Below are 12,774 nucleotides of genomic sequence, written 5' to 3'. Positions count from 1 at the left end.
GGCACCTGAGAGTGGAGCTACAGCATGGGACACGTCGGCTGCAAGGGGCTGGAGGTAGCCCCAGGTAAGTCAATGTTATTTTTCCCCCGTTCGAACATTCCCTTTAAAGAATAACTGAAGTGAGAAAAATATAGAGGCTGCCACATTTATTTCCTTTTAAACAATCCCAGTTGCCTGGCAGCCCTGCTGATCTATGTGGCTGCAGTAGTGTCTGAATAACACCAGAAACAAGCATGCAGCTAATCTTATCAGATCTGACAATAATGTCAGAAACACCTGATCTGCTGCATGCTTGTTCAGGGTTTATGGCTTAAAGTATTAGAGGCAGAGGATCAGCAAATAGCCCAGCAACTGGTATTGCTTAAAAGGAAATAAATATGGCAGCCTCCCTATCCTTCTCATTTCAATTGTCCTTTAACCACTTGAGGACCGCGGTGTTAAACCCCCTAAAGACCAGGCCATTTTTCTTAAATTGGGCCACAGCAGCTTTAAGGGCTCGCTGCAGGGCCACACAACTCAGCACACAAGTGATTCCCCCCCTTTTCTCCCCACCAGCAGAGCTCCCTATTGGTGGGTTCTGATCACTCCCCCAATGTTTATTTTATTTTTTTAACAAATATTTATTTTATTATTTTTATATTAAATTTTAGTATTTTTTATTATATTTTGTTCCTGTCCCTCCCTCCCCCTGCCTGCCTTAGATCGCAGCGCTGTACAGGCATATTAGACGTCGGTTTCGCCGTCTAACAGTCTCCGAGCAGAGATGTGCGTGCATCGCCTGCTATCCCCATAGAAGGTCGTTCACGCCATTCGGTGTGGAGCGGTCCTGGGGCTGCTGCCGCGTTCACGCCATTCGGTGTGGAGCGGTCCTGGGGCTGCTGCCGCGTTCACGCCATTCGATGTGGAGCGGTCCTGGGGCTGCTGCCGCGTTCACGCCATTCGGTGTGGAGCGGTCCTGGGGCTGCTGCCGCGTTCACGCCCATCGGTGTGGAGCAGTCCTGGGGCTTCTGCCGCATTCACGCCAATTGGCGTGGAGCGGTCGGCAAGAAGTCGAGAGGCTTTGGAGCCCTATGCAGCTACTGTCAACTTCTAGGGCTGTTTGTGGGCTCTGCTGTGCTTAAAGACTGGGTTCCACGTATCCCGCATGGTTAATATACTTTCAATTACTGCATTTTAATATTTAATACAGATTTTATGATTTGTATGTAGAGTGGAGTATAGTATCATAGGCTTATTTTTAACATTGACTCAAGCAATTTTTTAAATTCACTCTCAGCGACCACTCCCTGCAGTCAATGGGTATTTAGGACCTAGCCTTAGCCTGAATCTTCTTACTTCTCCAACTGCTCCTTCTCAACATCCTTCAATGGCTTCTCATCCACTCCCTTACTCCTCTTGGTTGGTGTTTCCCTAGGCTCCATTCTGGGACCTTTACTGTTCTCACTCTACACCATCTCGATTGGTAAAATCATCTCCTCAATGGGCTTCAACTACCACTTGTATGCTGATGGCAACCAGATAGACCTCCACACCCCAGATCTCTCCTCCTCCACCATGTACAAGGTCTCCACCTGCCTTGCATCCATTTCCTCCTGGATGGCAGCCAGATTCCTAAAGGTGCGTACACACGCACTACTGTAACAAACGACGGGTCCTTCAGACCCTCCCGTTGGGCGGGCGTTCTGCCGACAGTAGAGCGTGTTTACAGTCTGTTGGCAGACTGATAAGCCTGTTTCTGAACGATCCGCTCAGCGACAACACTACTGTCTGCTCTACCCCCCAAGCCCACTGCCTAGATGTTATCCTGGAATTGGCTCTCTCCTTTGCACGCCACATACAAAGTATTACTCAATTGTGAAACTTCCACCTCTGCAACATCTCCAGGATCACTGCTTCCTGTCACCTGAAACCACCAAACTCTTTATCCATGCCCTTGTCATCTCCCACCTGGACTATTGCAATTCTATTTTATCAGGCCTCCCCTCAAACCATATGGCCCCACCATTAATCGGTAAAGAATGCAGCAGCCAGACTGATCAACTCCTCTTATCGCAGCACCTCTACAGCTCCCCTCTTTAAAGCCCTCCACTGGCTCCCCATCCGCTTCAGGATCAATTTCAAAATTCTGTGCTTGGCCAACAAATCAGTTAACAGGACTTGTCTGACCTACTGTACATCATCTCTGATCTTGTCCACGTGCACATATTGGCGTGCCCCCTTCGATCCTCCAACGATCTGCTCCTGTTCGCACCGTGCATATCTCAATCCAATGCACGACTGCAGGATTTCATTTAAGTTGCCCCCACTCTCTGGAACTCGCGCCCACCAGCCATCAGACTCACTCCCACCTTCTAACGAGCCCTCAAGACTCACTTTCTCATGCTCGCCTACCCCCACACATCAGTACCATAATACATTCTGCTGGTCTCAACAGACGCACCTATTGTCTCTACCCCCACCTTTTAGATTTTAAGCCTGGCAGGGCCCTCCCTCAGTGTTTCCAGCTTGATTATACAATCTCACTGTCTGACATCCCTCATGCGGACTAGAACAGACTCTATTTTGAACAAAGACACTGACAACATCCTGGATAACTCCCTTCATCTACCGGGCTTTGATCTCTTTCGTGCAGATCGCAACCAGGCACTCTCGGGGAAAAAGAAGGGCGGAGGTGTCTGTTTTTACATCAACTCCACCTGGTACTCCAACATGAACGTCCTGCAGAAATGCTGCTCCCCAGACATTGAACTCTTACTGATTAACTGCAGGCCTCAGTACTCTCCCAGGGAATTCCACTCCTATGTCCTGGCGGGCGTCTACATCCCCCCGGATGCTGACACCAGTAATGCACTGCGCACACTCAGTGATGCAATCTCGAGGTGGGAGACATCCCTCCCAGACTCCCTCTTCATCATTCTGGGGGATTTCAACAGGGCAAACCTACGCCAAGAACTGCCTCGTTACAAACAACACATCACCTGCCTCACCAGGAACCAGAACACCCTGGACCACTGTTGCACTGTCCTCAAAGACGCGTACAAGGCCACTAGCTGAGCTGCCTTGGGCAGCTCTGATCACTACCTAATCCACATGATCCCCACCTACAGAAGACCCCTTGAAACCACAAAGCCGCTAGTCAGGTCTGTGAAGAAGTGGACGGAGAGGAGGCGAAGGGGCAACTTCAGGCCTGCTTCGACAGCACTGATTGGTCAGTTCTGGAAGCTCCCTGCCTGGAGGAATGGTCAGAGAATGTCACCTCCTACATCAGATTCTGCGAGGAGACATGCATCCCAGCGACAACCGTCAAGGTCTTCCCGAACAACAAGCCCAGGTTTAAAGGAAGGCTACGCAAGCTCCGGAGGATAAAAGAGGAAGCTCACAAATCTGGAACACCACAGAGAGTTTCAGGGAGGCCAGGAACACCTTGAAAAGAGAGTTGAAGGTGGCAAAGAGAGACTACTCCAACAAGCTTAGTCGTAACCTCCAGTCCAACAATGTCCAAAAGGTCTGGAAAGGCCTAAGGGCAGCCACCAACTTCAAGCCCTCCTCTCAACACATACTTCCGAGCACTGCACTAGCTGTGGATCTCAACAAATTCTATTGCAGGTTCGAGGCCCAACCCACCCACCCTGCGGATCAAACGTCCTCACCCTCACCCAAGCATCCACCCCCCTCCTCTCCTCTACACGCTGGCCATGCTCCCCCAACACGGGTAACAGTCCAGGAGACCGATGTGCTAAGGCACCTCCGAAAGCTAAATACTAGGAAGGCCTCAGGCCCAGATGGCATATCCCCATCCTGTCTAAAAACATGTGTGGGGCAGTTAGCCCCGGTCCTCACTTCCATTTTTAACAGATCCCTGGAGCTGGGCAAAGTTCCCTCCTGCTTCAAAAAAGCCGACATCATCCCGGTCCCCAAGAAGCCAGGAGTCATGGACCTAAACAACTTTAGACCCATTGCCCTAACCCCGATTATCATAAAGACCTTCGAAAGACTGGTTCTCTCCTACCTGAAGCTTCACACTGCCACCCTATTGGATCCTCTACATTTTGCGTACAGGGCAAAACGGTCTGTGAAAGACGCCATTAATATCTGCCTTGCACATATCACTGAACACCTGGATAAACCGAAGACCTACGCAAGGATCCTCCTCCTGGACTTCAGTTCCGCGTTCAACACCATGGCCCAAACATTCTGCACGACGACATGGAACGGCTCGGTGTTGACCCAACCCTTTGCACCTGGATCAAGGACTTCCTTACGAAAAGGACACAGCTAGTGAGACTTGGAGGCTGCTCCTCCAGTGTAAGAACCACAAACACAGGCGCCCCGCAAGGGTGTGTACTGTCACCGATGCTCTTCTCCCTGTATACAAACAGCTGCACCTCCTCTGCGGATACCGTCAAGGTCATTAAGTTTGCGGATGATACCACCATCGTAGGACTCATTGGTGATAACGCGGAGCTGGAATATCACAGCGAGATCGAATGGATTCTCAGATGGTGCTCAGACAACAAACTTGTACTAAACACGGCAAAAACGGTGGAACTGATAGTGAACTTCAGAAGGAACGCTCCACCTCCCAGCCCAGTCATCATTAATGGTACTGAAGTCACCAGGGTACATAGCGCACGGTTCCTAGGCACCACCATCACGGAGAACTTGAGATGGGATGTAAATACCTCTACAACCCAAAAGAAGGCCCAGCAGAGACTGTTCTTCCTGAGGCAACTGAGGAAGTTTGGAATGCTCAGGGAGCTACTGACCAGTTTCTATACGGCGACCATCGAATCTGTCCTTTGCTCCTCCATCATTGTCTGGTACTCGGGGGCAAATGCAAAGGAAAGGCTCAAACTCCAGAGAGTCATCAATGTGGCTGAGAAGATCATTGGGTTGCCCCTGCCACCCTTGGACCTTCTCCACACATCCAGAATGAGGTCCAGGGCCAATAGAATCTCACTTGACCCCTCCCACCCTGGCAATCACTTCTTCAGTCCCCTCCGCTCGGGACGTCGCTATAGGTCCATCTACACCAAAACCGCCAGGCGTAGGAACACATTCTTCCCTCAAGCAATCACTCTCCTCAACTCAGACCTTCTTCCCAATGTCATCTCCTAATCCCCTTCAGCAGCTCGGGGCACTAGAGTACGAACGCGCGCCCATAGGCTGACTCCCATGTTCATCTTTGCATAATATGGGGACAACCGATCTATGTGTCATTTTTGCTATGTTGCAATGTTTCTTTATAATTGTACTATGTGTAGTGTTACTTGCACTGTTTGCACTTGCCAATATGCCTTGTGTCCACAAATGATTCCGGATGCGGCGCCTGTCGCACTTGGCGAATAAAGTGATTCTGATTCTGACCTACTGTTATCAAAGACATTTGCATGATTTTGTTTTGTTGTGAGTGCCTTGTAAGTCCTACCTTGTATGTTAAACCATGTATCTATTGTGCAGCGCTGCGTAATATAAAAAATAATAAGCAAGCAAAAGGCACACTTTTCCCTTATCAGCTGATCCTCATGGGTGCCGGATAACCGAGACTCCACTGTGCTTACCGGACAGGTGCTGGCTCCAGCCAGGGTGCAAACTGTCTCCTACATCATAGGTGGTTTGTTTATCCGCTTCTACTGCAGTTTTCATTCAATGGGCTTGATTCACAAAGCGGTGCTAACCTACTTAGCACGTCTAAAGTCTTTAGACGCGCTAACCAGGGTGCTAAGTAGGTTAGCACCGGATTTCTCAATCAGATCGTGCGCTAACTTTGCGCGCGTAAAGTTTTACGCGCGCAAAGTTTTACGCGCGCTAAGTCCCATAGGCTTTAATGGGCACTTGGCACGGTGCGCCCTGTGCTCTGTGCAGTACGCACGTAAAGTTTTATGCGCGAAAAGCTTGTTTAGACGTGCTAAGGGGGTTTTCACAGGCGTGCTAACAGTTAGCACCGCTTTGTGAATCAAGCCCAATGTGTAGAAAATAGTAGGCATTGCTATAGACTGAGCATGTGTCTGATATGACATCACATGTTGGCATGTTTAAAACCAAAATGTCAGCCACGAGTTATTGTGCAATGGGATTGGCGGCAGTAAAAGCGCATGCTTGGAAATAAAATACTTTTCAATCGAATTTTTGTCATCGCTTAGTCATTTTTGGCAATAGAGTTTTGCCGGCACCCAAATTACCCTCTGAGCACCGCTATAGCCATAATTCACATTATAGCTTATGCCGGTGGCCAGCAGTGAACAAATGTCTTTTTTTACCTGTTTCGCTGTGGGAGACATCATATACGGTACTCACTCCAACCTGAGTAGTCACAAATACCTGCGGTTTTAAGAAGGCAAATTTCTGTTATGCATACTTCATCATACTGGTAGCTATAACTGCATATTATACTTCATCATACTGATAGCTGCCACTGCATATTATACTTCATCATACTGATAGCTGCCACTACATATTATACTTCATCATACTGATAGCTGCCACTGCATATTATACTTCATCATACTGATAGCTGCCACTGCATATTATACTTCATCATACTGATAGCTGCCACTACATATTATACTTCATCATACTGATAGCTGCCACTGCATATTATACTTCATCATACTGATAGCTGCCACTGCATATTATACTTCATCATACTGATAGCTGCCACTGCATATTATACTTCATCATACCGATAGCTGCCACTGCATATTATACTTCATCATACTGATAGCTGTCACTGCATATTATACTTCATCATACTGGTAGCTTTCACTGCATATTATACTTCATCATACTGATAGCTGCCACTGCATATTATACTTCATCATACTGATAGCTGCCACTACATATTATACTTCATCATACTGATAGCTGCCACTGCATATTATACTTCATCATACTGATAGCTGTCACTGCATATTATACTTCATCATACTGATAGCTGTCACTGCATATTATACTTCATCATAATGATAGCTGCCACTGCATATTATACTTCATCATACTGATAGCTGCCACTGCATATTATACTCAATCACAAGAAAATGTATGCGTGCTCTACGCCAAGCTTAACCCTTTCAAGTCTAGCTGTGCAAATCTGGCTAAAATGGCTTATCATGAGACATGCTCATGCAGAAATGCATCTGCTTTCGCATGCCAAACTTTGCAGGGTCAAAAACCAATACCGCGAAGCGGTTGCCCTGCGGGAATTAGTTCATGCTATACAGCACTATCCAGGAGCGCCTCGGGGAGGCTTCCCATTGCCCCCATACAACCGGGGGGGCTGTGGGGCCCCAGGCTCTCTCACTGCCTAGGGACCACAGCAACACCCCGGAGGTGGAGGCTGGGTAGCGCAGACGACCCCCCCAAGCGTGGCCGGCGCCGAGGGGGGCCATCCGCACCCATCTCCCAAAAATTTAAAAACAGGCACTTACCTGAACGTCCATTGCGTTCTGCTGCTGCGCATCGACTCGGGGCACTGCATGGGAAAGGAGTGACGCATGGGTCACCCCGAGCTGTGGGGCTCAGGGCTGGCTCACACACATCACTCCAGAAGGGGGGGGAGGACAGGCACAGACAGCCCACTTATAAAGCAAACCATCCACCACCTGCCTCCAAAGGACAGAATGCAAATATGCTCAATCACAAGAAAATGTATGCGTGCTCTACGCCAAGCTTAACCCTTTCAAGTCTAGCTGTGCAAATCTGGCTAAAATGGCTTATCATGAGACATGCTCATGCAGAAATGCATCTGCTTTCGCATGCCAAACTTTGCAGGGTCAAAAACCAATACCGCGAAGCGGTTGCCCTGCGGGAATTAGTTCATGCTATACAGCACTATCCAGGAGCGCCTCGGGGAGGCTTCCCATTGCCCCCATACAACCGGGGGGGCTGTGGGGCCCCAGGCTCTCTCACTGCCTAGGGACCACAGCAACACCCCGGAGGTGGAGGCTGGGTAGCGCAGACGACCCCCCCAAGCGTGGCCGGCGCCGAGGGGGGCCATCCGCACCCATCTCCCAAAAATTTAAAAACAGGCACTTACCTGAACGTCCATTGCGTTCTGCTGCTGCGCATCGACTCGGGGCACTGCATGGGAAAGGAGTGACGCATGGGTCACCCCGAGCTGTGGGGCTCAGGGCTGGCTCACACACATCACTCCAGAAGGGGGGGGAGGACAGGCACAGACAGCCCACTTATAAAGCAAACCATCCACCACCTGCCTCCAAAGGACAGAATGCAAATATGCTCAATCACAAGAAAATGTATGCGTGCTCTACGCCAAGCTTAACCCTTTCAAGTCTAGCTGTGCAAATCTGGCTAAAATGGCTTATCATGAGACATGCTCATGCAGAAATGCATCTGCTTTCGCATGCCAAACTTTGCAGGGTCAAAAACCAATACCGCGAAGCGGTTGCCCTGCGGGAATTAGTTCATGCTATACAGCACTATCCAGGAGCGCCTCGGGGAGGCTTCCCATTGCCCCCATACAACCGGGGGGGCTGTGGGGCCCCAGGCTCTCTCACTGCCTAGGGACCACAGCAACACCCCGGAGGTGGAGGCTGGGTAGCGCAGACGACCCCCCCAAGCGTGGCCGGCGCCGAGGGGGGCCATCCGCACCCATCTCCCAAAAATTTAAAAACAGGCACTTACCTGAACGTCCATTGCGTTCTGCTGCTGCGCATCGACTCGGGGCACTGCATGGGAAAGGAGTGACGCATGGGTCACCCCGAGCTGTGGGGCTCAGGGCTGGCTCACACACATCACTCCAGAAGGGGGGGGAGGACAGGCACAGACAGCCCACTTATAAAGCAAACCATCCACCACCTGCCTCCAAAGGACAGAATGCAAATATGCTCAATCACAAGAAAATGTATGCGTGCTCTACGCCAAGCTTAACCCTTTCAAGTCTAGCTGTGCAAATCTGGCTAAAATGGCTTATCATGAGACATGCTCATGCAGAAATGCATCTGCTTTCGCATGCCAAACTTTGCAGGGTCAAAAACCAATACCGCGAAGCGGTTGCCCTGCGGGAATTAGTTCATGCTATACAGCACTATCCAGGAGCGCCTCGGGGAGGCTTCCCATTGCCCCCATACAACCGGGGGGGCTGTGGGGCCCCAGGCTCTCTCACTGCCTAGGGACCACAGCAACACCCCGGAGGTGGAGGCTGGGTAGCGCAGACGACCCCCCCAAGCGTGGCCGGCGCCGAGGGGGGCCATCCGCACCCATCTCCCAAAAATTTAAAAACAGGCACTTACCTGAACGTCCATTGCGTTCTGCTGCTGCGCATCGACTCGGGGCACTGCATGGGAAAGGAGTGACGCATGGGTCACCCCGAGCTGTGGGGCTCAGGGCTGGCTCACACACATCACTCCAGAAGGGGGGGGGAGGACAGGCACAGACAGCCCACTTATAAAGCAAACCATCCACCACCTGCCTCCAAAGGACAGAATGCAAATATGCTCAATCACAAGAAAATGTATGCGTGCTCTACGCCAAGCTTAACCCTTTCAAGTCTAGCTGTGCAAATCTGGCTAAAATGGCTTATCATGAGACATTCTCATGCAGAAATGCATCTGCTTTCGCATGCCAAACTTTGCAGGGTCAAAAACCAATACCGCGAAGCGGTTGCCCTGCGGGAATTAGTTCATGCTATACAGCACTATCCAGGAGCGCCTCGGGGAGGCTTCCCATTGCCCCCATACAACCGGGGGGGCTGTGGGGCCCCAGGCTCTCTCACTGCCTAGGGACCACAGCAACACCCCGGAGGTGGAGGCTGGGTAGCGCAGACGACCCCCCCAAGCGTGGCCGGCGCCGAGGGGGGCCATCCGCACCCATCTCCCAAAAATTTAAAAACAGGCACTTACCTGAACGTCCATTGCGTTCTGCTGCTGCGCATCGACTCGGGGCACTGCATGGGAAAGGAGTGACGCATGGGTCACCCCGAGCTGTGGGGCTCAGGGCTGGCTCACACACATCACTCCAGAAGGGGGGGGAGGACAGGCACAGACAGCCCACTTATAAAGCAAACCATCCACCACCTGCCTCCAAAGGACAGAATGCAAATATGCTCAATCACAAGAAAATGTATGCGTGCTCTACGCCAAGCTTAACCCTTTCAAGTCTAGCTGTGCAAATCTGGCTAAAATGGCTTATCATGAGACATGCTCATGCAGAAATGCATCTGCTTTCGCATGCCAAACTTTGCAGGGTCAAAAACCAATACCGCGAAGCGGTTGCCCTGCGGGAATTAGTTCATGCTATACAGCACTATCCAGGAGCGCCTCGGGGAGGCTTCCCATTGCCCCCATACAACCGGGGGGGCTGTGGGGCCCCAGGCTCTCTCACTGCCTAGGGACCACAGCAACACCCCGGAGGTGGAGGCTGGGTAGCGCAGACGACCCCCCCAAGCGTGGCCGGCGCCGAGGGGGGCCATCCGCACCCATCTCCCAAAAATTTAAAAACAGGCACTTACCTGAACGTCCATTGCGTTCTGCTGCTGCGCATCGACTCGGGGCACTGCATGGGAAAGGAGTGACGCATGGGTCACCCCGAGCTGTGGGGCTCAGGGCTGGCTCACACACATCACTCCAGAAGGGGGGGGAGGACAGGCACAGACAGCCCACTTATAAAGCAAACCATCCACCACCTGCCTCCAAAGGACAGAATGCAAATATGCTCAATCACAAGAAAATGTATGCGTGCTCTACGCCAAGCTTAACCCTTTCAAGTCTAGCTGTGCAAATCTGGCTAAAATGGCTTATCATGAGACATGCTCATGCAGAAATGCATCTGCTTTCGCATGCCAAACTTTGCAGGGTCAAAAACCAATACCGCGAAGCGGTTGCCCTGCGGGAATTAGTTCATGCTATACAGCACTATCCAGGAGCGCCTCGGGGAGGCTTCCCATTGCCCCCATACAACCGGGGGGGCTGTGGGGCCCCAGGCTCTCTCACTGCCTAGGGACCACAGCAACACCCCGGAGGTGGAGGCTGGGTAGCGCAGACGACCCCCCCAAGCGTGGCCGGCGCCGAGGGGGGCCATCCGCACCCATCTCCCAAAAATTTAAAAACAGGCACTTACCTGAACGTCCATTGCGTTCTGCTGCTGCGCATCGACTCGGGGCACTGCATGGGAAAGGAGTGACGCATGGGTCACCCCGAGCTGTGGGGCTCAGGGCTGGCTCACACACATCACTCCAGAAGGGGGGGGAGGACAGGCACAGACAGCCCACTTATAAAGCAAACCATCCACCACCTGCCTCCAAAGGACAGAATGCAAATATGCTCAATCACAAGAAAATGTATGCGTGCTCTACGCCAAGCTTAACCCTTTCAAGTCTAGCTGTGCAAATCTGGCTAAAATGGCTTATCATGAGACATGCTCATGCAGAAATGCATCTGCTTTCGCATGCCAAACTTTGCAGGGTCAAAAACCAATACCGCGAAGCGGTTGCCCTGCGGGAATTAGTTCATGCTATACAGCACTATCCAGGAGCGCCTCGGGGAGGCTTCCCATTGCCCCCATACAACCGGGGGGGCTGTGGGGCCCCAGGCTCTCTCACTGCCTAGGGACCACAGCAACACCCCGGAGGTGGAGGCTGGGTAGCGCAGACGACCCCCCCAAGCGTGGCCGGCGCCGAGGGGGGCCATCCGCACCCATCTCCCAAAAATTTAAAAACAGGCACTTACCTGAACGTCCATTGCGTTCTGCTGCTGCGCATCGACTCGGGGCACTGCATGGGAAAGGAGTGACGCATGGGTCACCCCGAGCTGTGGGGCTCAGGGCTGGCTCACACACATCACTCCAGAAGGGGGGGGAGGACAGGCACAGACAGCCCACTTATAAAGCAAACCATCCACCACCTGCCTCCAAAGGACAGAATGCAAATATGCTCAATCACAAGAAAATGTATGCGTGCTCTACGCCAAGCTTAACCCTTTCAAGTCTAGCTGTGCAAATCTGGCTAAAATGGCTTATCATGAGACATGCTCATGCAGAAATGCATCTGCTTTCGCATGCCAAACTTTGCAGGGTCAAAAACCAATACCGCGAAGCGGTTGCCCTGCGGGAATTAGTTCATGCTATACAGCACTATCCAGGAGCGCCTCGGGGAGGCTTCCCATTGCCCCCATACAACCGGGGGGGCTGTGGGGCCCCAGGCTCTCTCACTGCCTAGGGACCACAGCAACACCCCGGAGGTGGAGGCTGGGTAGCGCAGACGACCCCCCCAAGCGTGGCCGGCGCCGAGGGGGGCCATCCGCACCCATCTCCCAAAAATTTAAAAACAGGCACTTACCTGAACGTCCATTGCGTTCTGCTGCTGCGCATCGACTCGGGGCACTGCATGGGAAAGGAGTGACGCATGGGTCACCCCGAGCTGTGGGGCTCAGGGCTGGCTCACACACATCACTCCAGAAGGGGGGGGAGGACAGGCACAGACAGCCCACTTATAAAGCAAACCATCCACCACCTGCCTCCAAAGGACAGAATGCAAATATGCTCAATCACAAGAAAATGTATGCGTGCTCTACGCCAAGCTTAACCCTTTCAAGTCTAGCTGTGCAAATCTGGCTAAAATGGCTTATCATGAGACATGCTCATGCAGAAATGCATCTGCTTTCGCATGCCAAACTTTGCAGGGTCAAAAACCAATACCGCGAAGCGGTTGCCCTGCGGGAATTAGTTCATGCTATACAGCACTATCCAGGAGCGCCTCGGGGAGGCTTCCCATTGCCCCCATACAACCGGGGGGGCTGTGGGGCCCCAGGCTCTCTCACT

Source organism: Hyperolius riggenbachi, chromosome 10, assembly GCF_040937935.1.
Source record: "Hyperolius riggenbachi isolate aHypRig1 chromosome 10, aHypRig1.pri, whole genome shotgun sequence".
In the NCBI taxonomy this organism is placed as follows: Eukaryota; Metazoa; Chordata; class Amphibia; order Anura; family Hyperoliidae; genus Hyperolius; species Hyperolius riggenbachi.
This window is presented reverse-complemented; position numbering follows the sequence as displayed.